This window comes from Diuraphis noxia, unplaced genomic scaffold (assembly GCF_037042655.1).
Source record: "Diuraphis noxia isolate RWA-SAM2 unplaced genomic scaffold, SU_Dnox_SAM2 contig0001, whole genome shotgun sequence".
In the NCBI taxonomy this organism is placed as follows: Eukaryota; Metazoa; Arthropoda; class Insecta; order Hemiptera; family Aphididae; genus Diuraphis; species Diuraphis noxia.
The window spans coordinates 96,984,887-96,999,600 of record NW_028301711.1 but is presented as its reverse complement, the minus strand read 5'-3'; the positions used below and the strand labels follow the sequence as shown (position 1 = coordinate 96,999,600).

General features: G+C 32.3%; 1 long non-coding RNA gene across 2 annotated transcripts in view; it reads right to left on the bottom strand.

Annotated features, from left to right (window-relative positions):
* LOC149062586 (uncharacterized) overlaps positions 1-14,714 on the bottom strand; it is a 63,795-nt gene that overhangs the window by 28,678 nt on the left and 20,403 nt on the right. The window contains exons 1-2 of one of the 2 annotated variants that reach the window (XR_016190145.1): positions 3,644-3,724; positions 3,077-3,183 (exon numbers count right to left, since the gene is read on the bottom strand). This is a non-coding gene — a long non-coding RNA (uncharacterized LOC149062586). Of the gene's footprint in view, positions 1-3,076; positions 3,184-3,643; positions 3,725-14,714 lie in introns of those variants that run through there. The other variant, XR_016190146.1, reaches the window with a different exon arrangement.

The following is a 14,714-nucleotide window of genomic DNA, read 5'->3' as shown; positions in this document are numbered from 1 at the left end:
GTTTCATATACGCCGATGAACTTTAGGCGAACACAGCCGTCTAGTGTTGATCGAGTCACACTCTGACCATAGTAAATTAAACTTTTGATATTATAATATTAACTTATTATAGACAGACGTCTTATTGGCAATCGAATCTCTAGATCATCAAACTCTGTCTATAATTCAGCTTCTGACGTAGGTACACTATTCAAACACGCACAATTATTATAAGGTCTAACACTTTATTAACAATTTTGTCCAATAGTATGACAGTGACCGCATCAAGCGATAACTGTCCTATAAATGTAATATTATAAGTGTACTTCACTCATCTTATCAACCTTTGTTGAACACATTTAACATCCAGAGCTTAGCAAACGGAAGAAAAGTAAAATAATGATCTAATATTTTTGTTCAAACTACTAAACGGTTTTTTTTCTGTCCGAAGCTATTAAGTTTTTTAAATTTTTCTGTTCCTCAAGACAGAACTAGATCATCAATCATAACTACTTTCTATATAAATAATCACAAAACTAATTATGCGTTATTCGCTCCTATGAATAGAATGATGGCTAACGCTAATGATGAACAAATTGTTTTTTTTTTAAATTTCAGTCCAAATTCTATCGATTTTTTCAATAGTCTTGTAAGAATACAAATTTATTAGATTTATTTCTGTTATTAATTTTACTACTGTATTGAGTTTTTCGTATTTTGAGTATTTCCTCCAATTGTTATTTTTACTATATTTCTGTGTTTTTTGTATTATTAGAATATTAAGTATCTTAGTTATTCATTAATTTATTTTTTCAAATGTTATTCATCAAATGTTTTACCATACCTATATATGTACTAAATTACAATCTTTACGCAATTGGGTTATTACCCGTAAATAAACAAATAAATAATAATAATAATAATAATAATAATATCACAATAAATATCTTAAACACAGCATATGGTATACTGTAATTGATTTTCTTGGTCAATATATACAAATTGCACACTATAATATTTTCATTAAAGAGAAATCAATGCCTTGTAAACACCACCACTATCATTTCAAATTACATTTCGCGAGACTCATCTCATCTTCTTCGCGACGCAAGAACAAATGATTGGAGAAGAAAGTTTAATAAGGAATTACAGGAAGAACTGGGCCTAGCACCAGTCACTAGATACATAAAGGGACAAAGATTACAGTGGTTTGGGCACATAATGAGGAGAAGCAAAGAAGAAACTATAAGGGCAGTGATAGAATGGCAACCAGAAGGGACTTCGAGGCAGACCAAGGAAGAGATGGCTTGACATAATAGATAGAAGCGGATCTTAAAACTGCGGGAGTTAAAGAATGGAAGGAAATTATACAAGATCGAAAGAAATGGAGGGACACAGTGTTGGCGGCAAAAACTCTAATAGAGTTATAAAAGCCAGTTATGATTATGATGAGACTCATCTCAGCCACTTATAGGACTACGATACAGCTCCACATTCATATTATAGCTACTATTGTATGACTTTGTCAACGCAAATGTTTGTAAGTATCATTGTACTAAAGTCCTTATATACGTGGTATAGTATAATGTGACGCATATACAATAAAAACATAATAATGACTGCAAAGTTTAATTCTTATTATTAAAATATAACGGAAAGTCACAATCCATATAGCAGTCTATCCCAACTCCCCTCCTACCAGTCTGTATAATCTAAATCAGTGGTTTTCAAACTTTGCACCACGGCGCACTAGGGGCACCGCTAGCATATTCTAACTATTTCTAAGGGCACCGGCACCGTGGTCTGCGGCACATAATAAATGTAAAGACTTTTTTTTTCAAATATTCAATTTTAATGAGTATTTTTTTTGTCCTGTATTTTAAGGTATTCACATTAGGACATCACGGCTATATTTGGTTCAAAAAAGAGCACCGCGGAAAAAAAATTTGGGAATCGCTGATCTAAATATTTTAAATTAAATAAATTACTAAATAAATATTCATAGGATCTAACTACTCACGAATATTTTGTTTTGGTACCTATTATGTTATATGTCTGGCTGCCCTCTAGACACATCGCAATATGCCAATATATATATATATATATATATATGTATATATTTATAATACTATAAACTGTAACTATTAAGCACGCTGCACAGGGTTAACCGACGAATAATGTTTTCGTAAATATGTAATCACACCCATTTACTGGCCACTGGCCGGGTCTAAAATAATTATGTGTTTCATTACTATGATATAAACCTAATCTATCGATTTTAATTCACAGTGTTTAAAAAAATTCACGTAAAAGCTGGAAGAAATCACGCGATTTTATTGTGACCCTCATTGGATATTCTTTTTCGCTTATATTTTTACGAGTGGTACAAAAGTTAATGAGGCTTATCATGATGGTTGTGTAATCATGTCAAATATATACCAATATATAATAGAATACCTTTATATTATATATATATGTGTGTGTGTGTATTGGAAAAACTTTCATTTAATTTTACGCATGAATAATAATGTCACTTGCAGTAAAGTTTATTTTTCACTATATAAATATTATACATTTTATACACACTATAGCTATAATATAGTAATACCTATGTACGGTTTTTTTTCTTTCAAAAATTGTTCATTTTTATTGATTCGCATAATATAGGTACCTACTACGTGCGTTTTGCAACTACACTTATTGACTTATTGCACGACATAATATACTTATATCATTATGTATGTAGAACGATAAGAACATTTCCGACTTTAAATGTAAATTTTCGATTGCCTAAAAAAATGGGTGACATCACTGTAAACATTTATACACTGCACTCGTACGATTGAATAAGAAACCATAGGAAAAAAAACATAATAATAAACACAACTAAATATTGTTGATACCATAACATTATGATTATTGCCGACGTTATTAAATTTATTTGAAAAATTCACATGCGGTAGATAAGTAAGTAACTTATACCTGGTTGTGAATGCAAAAAAATAAAACAGTGGTAGTAGATGTGAATTTAAATACGTTTATCGTGAACTATATAAAGTGCATATTATTACATAATATAATTTATTTTACGTGTTACCTTCATATTTATTGTTATTGTTGTTATTATACAAGGTGTCTCTGGTCGTCCCTGCAGGCAATTTCCAGGAGTTAGTCGTTATTTGATGTTCTTGATATATTGTGTGCCTGGAAAATGATAGTTATTTATTAGATTAACTGTACCGGTATGATTGAATAAGAAACTATAAAAAATAATAATAATAATAATAAAACATAATAAAAACAATATAAAGTATAATGCAGAAGCTCTTATTGTTGTTATTATTATGTTTTGAAATATTTGGTTCTGGCAGTTCATTTGTTGTATATATATAGGTACCTAGGACAGTGGCATAGCTTTTAGGAAGGGGATTTATCCCCTCCAAAATCGTATTAGAATTTATTACAAATCAACAATACTCCCCCCCCCAAAAAAAAAAAAACCAAAAGAAAAGTGCTGGCTATGCAAAGTATCGAATTTTCAAGAATTCAAAAAGAATAAAAAATATTAGATCCGATCTTGAAAATGCTTATTTCGAGACATGGAAAATGTGAGCAGTTTAACACGATATCATATCTATAGTTTACTGGTATAGTATTTACCTACGTATTATTATAAATTACCGGCTGAAGTCACCAATAATAAGTTGTTTTCTGTTTGATTTTCTTGAAATGTGTAGTTTAGCTGGACTGAAAAAAAAATTTGGTGTTTCTTAATAATCAAATTATACAGATATCCATCTTATAGAGGTAATTTATGTGAATATCTTTGAAAGTTGAATTTCTAAATTCCTTTAAGTATTCAAACAGTTAGGTAAGTAGATACGTTTAAAAGTTTTGTTATGAGACGCGAGTAGAGGTGGTTATGAACAGTGTAGGAGAAACACTTTTATTATTTGAAATATATAGTATAGGTAATAGGTATACATAAAGACAAAACCATTTTGTTATACGTATAATATTATAATATGATATTAACTGAAATTGAAAGTTCGTGCCAATGGATTTGCTGCTTGGAGAAAATAGTAATAATACCCGGTATATGTACATGAATACCTATTATAATATTTTATTGATAAGAGTAGTTAATATAATAAAACATGATGCTTTCAAATATTTTACCATAGAGCTATAATAAAATAATAATATTAATATTTGATTGTCTCATATTTGGGTTATATAACATAATAAATTATTAATTTGGTACATATACCTTGTAAAACATACTGGTAAAAGAAAATTAAATTGAAATTTATTGAAATTTTTTACTGAATAAACGTTTTTACCGTCGATAAAATCGAGTGACCCATAACTGCCGTAATCGTTTTAACGCACATAATTACATTAATTTAGGTATAGCTAATATGATCATAATATGTCTGTCATTATACAATGGTAATTCAACTACTTATTTATTTTTAGTATTTACGTGTTTTTAAAAGGTAAACACTGAATTGTCAAAAACATGAGATGAATATTATCGTTGCTTGTATTAATGGTTTAAAATATTCAATATTATAATTAAAAGTGATACAGGTAAAAAAAAACGGAAAAAATAATCATCCTCAGCATACAAGAATTAATAATGATATGCTATAAGGTGATTTTTTTTTTCTTTTCAATTGATCAAACTAAATAGTGAAAATCAATATATTTCAGACATAATGAAAATTTTTTAATGGGATCTTTCTTGGTGCCCTGTGAATCGTGTTTGTGTTTGAGTATGTCGAATCATTTCCGGAACTTTTGCGTGTTTTTGAATTTTGTGATTGCGATGCGTTTGAAGTTGGATAGCCACATGTTTGGCACGTTCTTGGTGGTTTTTTTTCATTAAGTGTACATAATATGTGTATTACTTATTCTGAGGCGGTCAAATAAAAGTTAGTCTTTCGTTTGAAAAACATAACATTTTACTGTTGTTCTTTTTATTTTATTTTATTTAGTGTTCATATTTAATCATTAGTTTGCCATTTATTTTGAAGTAGGTTGTAGGTCATTTTTCCAAAACCCTTGTCTGAGTTTTTATTCAAGAGATGTTGGTGTTGTGGATTGTTTGCTTTATCCTTGGAAAGTATGTCCGCTCTTTCATTACAATAAGTTATTCCGCAGTGCCTGGTTATCCACGAGAAAATTATGTTATTGTTGAATTCATCTGTCAATTTTATTATTTTACTAACAATAACATTATCATTATTAATATTAATAAACCTAGATATTATATTGCTCATAAAATTATATACTTTTCATTACACAGCGAAAGTCGGAAATTACTATATGGGATAGGACTTTATGTACAACAAAAGCCTTAGCTGTGTATAGCTCATTTGAAACCTCTCGGAGATTTTTCTATCGCCATAATAAACAGCCGTTTTATCGATAACCTCAAATGTTTTACAAAAAAAACCTTTCTTAACATTATTTGAGTTTCAATGACATGATGTTATTGAAAAGTCTATACTTCTTATTGAATACATTTATCGTTTGAAAACCACACTTTTTTTTCAATATTTCGAAGCAGATTTTTTAAATTGATTTAACGGGCAAAAGTCGAGCTTCAATCCACGTTTAGATACTAAATATTTTAAGTTTATATGAGCTGAGAAAAATACACATTTTCTGGTTTAGTCCCATGTGTATTCACACAATTAAATCATTTTAGTGGCTTGAAAACTATAACCAGAAAAACACATAAATAAGTAATTAACATTTCAATTAAGTGTTAAAAGAGTCACTCTGTACGTTTATAGTATATTTTATTAATGTAAAACTCGTCAAATTATACAATTTATAAACGGATACCACGAGATCTTTAAAAATAGAGTAATTTCCGTTTTTGCATATTGTTTTTTAAAAAAAAACTTACTTATAAACAATAAAAAACCCTTATTTTTTCCCATTAAAACACGTTTTAAATACATACACAGAATCTGTACTACAGAGTCTGTAGTTTTATTTTTTACGCCACATTAATTTAGTTTATTATTGTTATTGCTGTACAGCAAAAACTCTATGACAAATATTATATATTAATCTTTACTATTTTTTTTTTTTAACATTACAGGACTATTTAGTTCCTTTGCTGTCAATACTAAATTCTTCCACTCTTCCCTATTATACTCATGATTTAGGACCCTAAGCCAGTTTGGTCTCAACTCCTCCAGGTATCTTTTGAATACATCTAAGATCTAACCATCGTTTCTTCAGTCTAACACGTGGTCTTTTCCTGTTCAAATTGTTTACAAGTACCGTCTTGATAATTCTGTTGTCGGCTATCCAGACACAACCTGCCCATTCCAGTCATGTGTCTTTAACAAATTGTACTATACTTCGTTTACCATATAGTTGATGTACCTATTTATTTGATCTTCTCTCCCACTCTTGAGTATTAGTATTACTAATGAGTAAACTCATGTGCATTTGTATGTGTATGATGTTAATAAAGAAAATTATTCCTGTTTGCTTGAGCAGGTTTTCGACAACTAAATATCAAAAGTATGACGAGTGAAAATCACAATGAGCAGGATAGAACAAGCAATTAACGGTGCGATGATCCCTCGTCTAACCAAGAAGTTTCGTGCAATCAGGACCTGCTTCTATCACCCAATGCATAAATATACCGGTGTGCCGGTTTAGAGCTAACATCAACAGACATTATATCAATAACATTTATCTGCCTACCATTCACCGGCCAGCGTTTAGTGTAGCAGTACCTAGTTTTTTACCATCAGTCAACGTCACTCAGCTCTTCGCAAGAACGAAACAACCTCAACAGGCAACAACGCCAACCTAAATCAGCAGTTAATATTGCTAATCCATCAGGACAACAGCGCCCACAGGTTAGCCATCGCAAAAGCGTCAATTCATCTAAATACAATGCTCTAAACCAATTGTCACGGGACGGCCACAGTATCTTTCAGTCCTCCCAAATACCCACCCCCCACACAAAACGCTCTTTTAGGATTGAAATGTTTTTCACAACCACCTCTAGCTATGCACGTTAACAAAACACGAAAGCGAAAAAGTGGTAGCTCCACTTACCATGCATCACAAGCAACGAAAGTCCCAACTTTCAACACTTCTGTTACCTTCGCAACCGAAATCCTCCAACTTGGAGACTTTAGGATTCCTTTTTGGACTCCAGGCCTACTATCTAGCTCAACTATAATTGAACGCTCTGTTACTCCACCAACATCTGTACCAACTTCAACTACTACCTTTTCATCACATGTTCAACCGCACATCCAAACCAACCAAAATCCAAGACCACCTATCATCTTAAGCTTCAGTTTCTGGTGGAAGATTGCGCACAATATCTACAAAACTTCGAATCTAATTTCTTTATCAGTAACCGCCAAATCGAATGAGCAAATTACTATTCAAACTACCAACTCTACCCACTTTCGACTGATCCAGATCATCCCGATTGAATACAAAACCAAGTTTCACACCTAAAGCCTCCCCAAAGAACGCACCCACAAGGTCATTTTAAAGGGTATTTCTGTTGATATCCATATCGATGAAGTAATTAGCCAACTCGAATTTCTTAACTTTTTGGTTAAATTCGTACGCTGTTTTGGTACCCATGATATGCCAATATGTCTCGTGCACATCGTTGCTGCTCCAAATGAGAAATAAATTTTCTTTGTGAATAAATTGTTCTAACTTCAGATCTCTGTCAAAACTCTAAAATCCTCCGGTCCAGCTAAGAGCTTTTCATGCCAACACTTTGGTCACGGTTCCCGTAATTGTAGTCACCCACCAAGGTGTGTCAAATGTACTGGTAATCATGCAGCCAATTTATGTACAAAAACCATTGGGCAAACACCAACTTGCTACAACTAAGGCCAACTTCCAGAATTGTCCACAATTCCTCACACAAAAGCAGCAAGAAACTCCTACAACTACCGAGTAAACACTCCGAAACTGCCAACCCAAAACACCGTTCAACCGAAACCACAACTTCGAAATCCCACTACTCCATCCCCCACCCCACGGCTTGCATTAAACCACTATGCGTTTGGAGCCCGGGCGCCAGTGTACGACTTTCTGGAGGGATGAGGGCTCGTTGCGAAGGGTGGCATGTGCCTTCCTGTGAGATGATGGTGAAACGGCGCAAGCCAGCAGGATATGGCAACAAGTCCTCTCTCCGTCACACAGTTGGTTATCGTTGACATACGTTAAAGCAACCACTGGCTCCAGTTCCACAACTCAACTTACACTCGATCCTCACCCTACTCACCAACCTCCTGTCTGCACTATCCAATAACCAGGACCCTAAATCTATTATTGAAACTACTGTAAAATCATTCCTATTCCATTCTCCAAAATGGATGATAACTTAAAAATCCTAATTTAGAACACCAATGGTATTAAACACAAATGTACAGAAATTCCTTCCCCAGTACTCCAGCTGAAAACCGACATAATATTACTAAACTAAACACGCTAATCCACGTCTACCAAACTTCACATTTCCAATTGATTCACATACAGTTACGACCTACCACCCGTTCGCAGCTCACCCCCACACGGCGGTACGGCTGTTCTCATCTATCGACGCATTTTCACCAACCAATGATGTTAAATATACTCATTCAAACTTCTTCTGTCCTTATCCAACTCAATGACCACGGGGTACTTATTTTAGCTGTTTACAAACCACCCGGCTCCACTCTCACAATCAACAACCTAAACCTGCTGACTCAGAGCGTAGAATGGCATATCTTGGCAAGTGATTTTTTAACGCCAAACACCCTTTGTGACAGAGTCACTTGAGAAAAACTTCCGGCCGTGTCCTCTTTGACTACGTAAAAAGTCAGACTAATCCATTACTGCTCCCTTACACTCACACATTTCCAACAAACTCTAGATACAGCCTGATACACTCGACATCACTCTCGTTCCATTATCTTTCACAACCCAAATCTACAAACTCAACGAACTTTCCTTAGACCATATGACCCTATCTTCCTGGAGACCGTATGTACTCCAATATCAAACATCCTCTCCAGCCACTAATCTCTTCATTATCTGCACTAAATGCAAAACAATCCTTACTAACCTACCAAACTTAACTACTCAACCAACCAATGACAGGCAATTAATCGATTTGGAAATCGGTTGTCTAACAAAACACATAGAACATGCAATATTGAAGCTAGCGTTTTCACACCATAAAAAAAAACTCTTCATTCCTACAACTAAACTAAATTAAGAACGAAATAACTGAGAAAAACAAATTACGCCGTGAATCACAAAAAACCAAGACCCAAACACTAAACGAAAACTTAACGCCAACACATCACTTATCCGTACGTTACTTGAAACTCAAAATGCCGACCAATAGGACATCTTCTTTAACTCTTTAGATCTTCACGATGGATTCATAAACAAACTCAACAAGTGTCTGCTCCACAAAAATCTAGCATCCTATCCACTGACCGGCCAAAATGGTCTAGTTTTCTCACCCAAAGATCGTGCTAAACTGATAACCGACTTTTATGAACACCAATTTCAAACTAACCCAGGCCCTGACATACCAAACGTCAAGGATCACCACCACTCACTGCACAACCAAAACATAACTAATTCCAACCTATTTACCAGCTCAAGCATCATACAAAAACTCATCAGCGATCTTCGAAAAAAGAAAGCCCTTGGTGACGATCTCATTACCAACACGGCTCTTAAATTCCTACCAAACAGTATCTTATTATCCCTAATGCAAATCATCAACAGCTCTTTTATAATCTGCTACTTTCTTGATACCTAAGAAAATAGCAGTTATTATTTCCTTTATCAAACCAGTCCCAAGATCATAAACTACCTAAAAACAAACTACCAACTTATCACGCTATTATTTTCCTTATCAAAAATCTACGAAAATTTCTTCCTCACTCATCTTCAAAACAATATCCGAGACAAAATCAGCTCAGAACAATATTCTATCAAACATGAACACTCAACCACTTTACAATTAACTAAACTTACCCACCAACTTAATTAGAACTTTTACAACAACTTTAACACAACCTCCATCTTTCTTGACATGGAGAAAACCTTCGATCGAGTCTGGCACAAAGGTCTCCCTGTACAAACTTTCTCTAAACTCAACATTCCAACTGAAATCGTTAAAAATCGTTGAATTCTTTCTTACTGACCGCACTTTCATGACAAAAATCTAAGATTCATTCTCGTCTTCCAGAAACATCTTCGCAGGCGTCCTTCAACGATTTTGCCTATCCTCAACTTTATACTTGACCTACATTAACGACATACCAACAACTCCTAAAGTTCCCCCCTCATTTTCACCGGTGATACTATGTTCTTCACCTCTGACAAAAATATCAAACGTGTGACCATACAATTACAACAACAACTCAACCTAGCAACCACCTGGTTTCACCTCGGTCGTATTAAAATTAATCCAACCAAAACTGTAGGCATCCTATTCGGTCGTTCTAACACTACACATATACCACCAATACTACTTCACAATCACACCATTAACTGGTCCAAAAAAGCAAAATACCTCAGCGTTATAATAGGGTGGAAGCTCAACTTCAGAAAACACGTCCAAAACATTACTAAAAGCGCTACCTGCACTCGTGGTATACTCTACCCCATACGGCCATACTTAACCGAACATGTCCCATCCCACTAACTACCAAACTTAATATACGTATTATACTATACGTCTCCCCAGTTCTTACATATTTTGGCTGCTCTTAGGCCGCTTTCATCGGTCCTTTACATTGGAGATGTATCGAATCCATTCGAAACATTAGTATACGTACAATAACGAGTACATCAACTATCGTCAAAAATTCGGGTTTTCTTAAATCTGCAAACTTCAAATTTATCCAAACCTTTATTCAGTACCAATCCAAATCAATATTCTACAAAAACTCCTTCTCAGATCATGACCATATCGGATTTCTAGGTAAAACCCACACTCGTCCAACTACCAAAATATAACCTTTCCCATTTACATGGATTAATTAATAAACAAACTTAATCATCTTCAAACTTCCATTCACTTGTAGAGTCGCAAGCCTGAAATAATTAACGGCAAAGCAAAGTAGAACAAATATTTTTAGTTCAACCTTCTCAACACAGTTTCTTCGATAGTTCGATCCAGTTTCAACAAAACAGAGCTCAAAGACCAAAGATAAGAAGAAGAGAAAGACCGCCACCAGAACAACCAATTGCGGACAAGCTGTGCATTAAAACGCCAACAAGCTGAGAGTAACATTCGGCGATATTGTTTCCGACAGAAACGACGATTAATTTCAATATACGAAACAGCTATATAAGATCAATCGTTTCTATGCCATATAATAATACATATATTATTCTACTTGAGATATATATATATATGTGTGTTTAAGTACCATAGACTTATTATGATATAATATGGACTGCACGGTCTCCTATACCTTTCCATAGGTTGCCAAGTGCCAACATTGTTACAAATAAATGGTCAATACATCTGTGTAATATAATGGGACCTAACTATACCTAATGCGTATGCAGCTATCTTTTTCTACATATAATTTTTGTTTTTGTTGTCGAACTAGTATAGAGGTAATAATTCCTTGATAATTATGGATGTAAATAGTGCCTATGTTGTTTGCTATTTTTATCTTAAAATGTTGGCCTTTGGACCTCTCAATAGTTTCCTATATTTTCTTAATTTAAAAAAAAATCTCAGAACGTTATAATATATGTACAATATAACATAAAATAACCATAACCGTAATCATAGGTTGTAGAATGTAGGTACCTGCTGTACGCCATCACGAAAACGATATTTTTCTGAAAAGGACTAAGACGTAGCATGGTGCTTTCAAATTATTGAGTCCAAAAACAATTAAACGAAAACGGTTTATTGGCAATTTTCTGTCATTAGTGAACAAAAACGGGAAAAAGGTATCCCACACAGACGTTCATGAACAGCTATATCAATAGATAATATATTATTATACCTACCTTATGTACCCACATACCATATTGTGAGTATCCTTGTAGGCGTGTTGTTTAGGTGTAGGTAGCAGCAGATCTATTTATATAATATGTGTACGGGTGGGTGCAATGGAATTTATAGAAAATGTCCATTTCCGTGACGGTGGTAATTCCGATAGACATTGGGAAATGTACAGTAGCTAAAGTTATCTACGTTAATAACAGTGTCTGGCCAGACGAGTTATACGTTATAATACTCTCTCTCTTTCTCTTTCACACACATATACGTAGCTATGTGTACTAGTAAACTGTGTGGGACCCTGGTATAATATGAAATTTTAAAAACCAATAATAGGTACTTTTATTTGATGAGAAACGCGAGTTTCATATTTTTGTTTTCTGGCAGAAACCTTGGACAAAGATAATAAAACTATATATAAATACATCGTATAATGTATAATATAAGCGGTTATAATATAATTGCTGTAGCCTCGTCGCATTATTTATATTTATTGTTTCGTGTTCGTGGGTAGGTGTGAAATGATTTTTTTAGCATATTAAATCTTCTTAATATTTTTTAAGCTTAATTTGAACATGGAATTTATATAATTTTTATTTGATAAAATATTTATTTTTATTAGATTTTAAGAAAAAAAAAACATTAATAGATATTTTAGTGAGTTTTAAATTTTCATTTGTTAAAATACTAAATGCATTGTTGTGACTAAAATGCATTTCCCCATTATACTTATAACTCTCCTACGAGTACTAAGGAACATTATTGGGTGCGTTTAATAGCCAACAGACTAGGATAATATTTTATAGTTTTAATTTAAACATAATATAGGTTCCCATATTATATAGATTTTATATGAATGTCGGGGTAAAGAGATATCCTTTTTTAAAACATAACAAACTGCAGAGGCTATGTATAGAGAATCGTTTGAAAAATTGGACATATATAAAAATTGCCTATTGGAATATTAAATAATAGTATTGTGTTAAGTGTGAATCCAGTATCATGTTATTATTATGTGCAAAGAGTAACAGAGTGAGAGAGAACGAGAGGAAAGAGGAAATCATAAACAACAGAAGTTTTATCTACCGAGACGCTGTGACGTGATGAGTAAAGTTTTTTTATAAACAAATAACATAACAAATCTACTAAAACTATACATTGGTTAGAAAATTAAAATTATTTTAGTTATTAATACTAAATTATTAAGTTCTTAATAGTTATTAATCATCGCACCACGTCCTACATGTGATGGCTTTATTTATGCGACTATTCCGACCACGTGACAATACGATGACGACGAAGAACAGAAAACAATAAACAATACGTATAATATTATATGGTTTTATATTATTAATTTTTAATTTTTTTTATTTTTTTTGTGTATGTCATCATTTTTTGGGGCAGTAAAAGTACTTCTATTTTTGATTTCAGTACCTCGTTAGATCAGAAAGTGAATTTAGTTATTACTTATAGTCAAAAGCAAAATATTCTTAATATTTTTCTAAATAATCGGGATAAACAAACTAAAAGCTAAGGGAAAAACGGCTAAATTTTACGCACAACCAGTTTTTGACAAAATCGATTTTGGTTTTTGATGTGACTTTAAAACAAATAACCATAGATGAAATTTTCACCAAATGTTTATTTAAGTATATTCTATCCACCATGCAATTTTCAAAAATTTTCGATTTAAGTTGAACTATTTATAGGTATTTGCAATTTTCAACCAGTATTAGTTTTTTTTTAAATATTAATATCGATAAAAATTTATTTTTTGGGTAGAAAAGCTTGAAAATTGAATACAAGGTTCTTAACATATTGTTACAATAGAAGTTGGAAAATACAAGAAATTCATAGCCACAATTTTTTTTTATAAGCATTCAAAGTTTGAATTTTGACAAATTACGTAAAAATCACAAAAATTAACAAATTATTTTAAGCTAGAAATTCATAAAAAATTTCTACAAGTTTGACAATCTTTATCACAAAAAAAGTCCATTGGAAATTCAAATTAAATTTTTATGAGCATTTGAAATTTAAATTTTTACAACATTGGATTTTCACTGGATTTCACATTTAGCGATTTTCTTATTTTGGTGTAAATCTAAAACAAATGTCCGCAGATACTTAAAATTTTCTATATATTATACAATTTTCAAAATATTTAAATTTGTTATGAGCTGTTTAATGATATTTTAATTTTTCAACTTTTTAGTTTTTTTTTTCTATAAATATCGATAAAAATGTGTTTGTTGGTAAAAAAGCTTGAATCTTTAATACAAGGCTTCTAACACATTGTACAATAGCAGTTGAAAAATATTAAAAATACATGGGCATGTTTTTTTTATAAGCATTTAAAGTTCAAATTTTGATTAAATACTTAAAAATGACGCCAACGTTCATATTATCTTAAATAGAAATTCATAAAAGTTTTTCTTTTTAGATTTAAGATTTGAAAATTAAATACAAGGCTCCTAACATATTTTTACAATAGAAGTTGAAAAATAAATTAAATGCATAGTCACAACTTTTTTTTATGAGCATTCAAAGCTTAAATTTTGTCAACATACGAAACAATCACGAACATTTGGAAATTATTTTAAGCTAGAAATTCAAAAAAAAATTTTCTTTTTAAATCTAAGATTAGTTAGTGTTGTATCATGCATAATATATAAGAAATATTACAATTAGAACT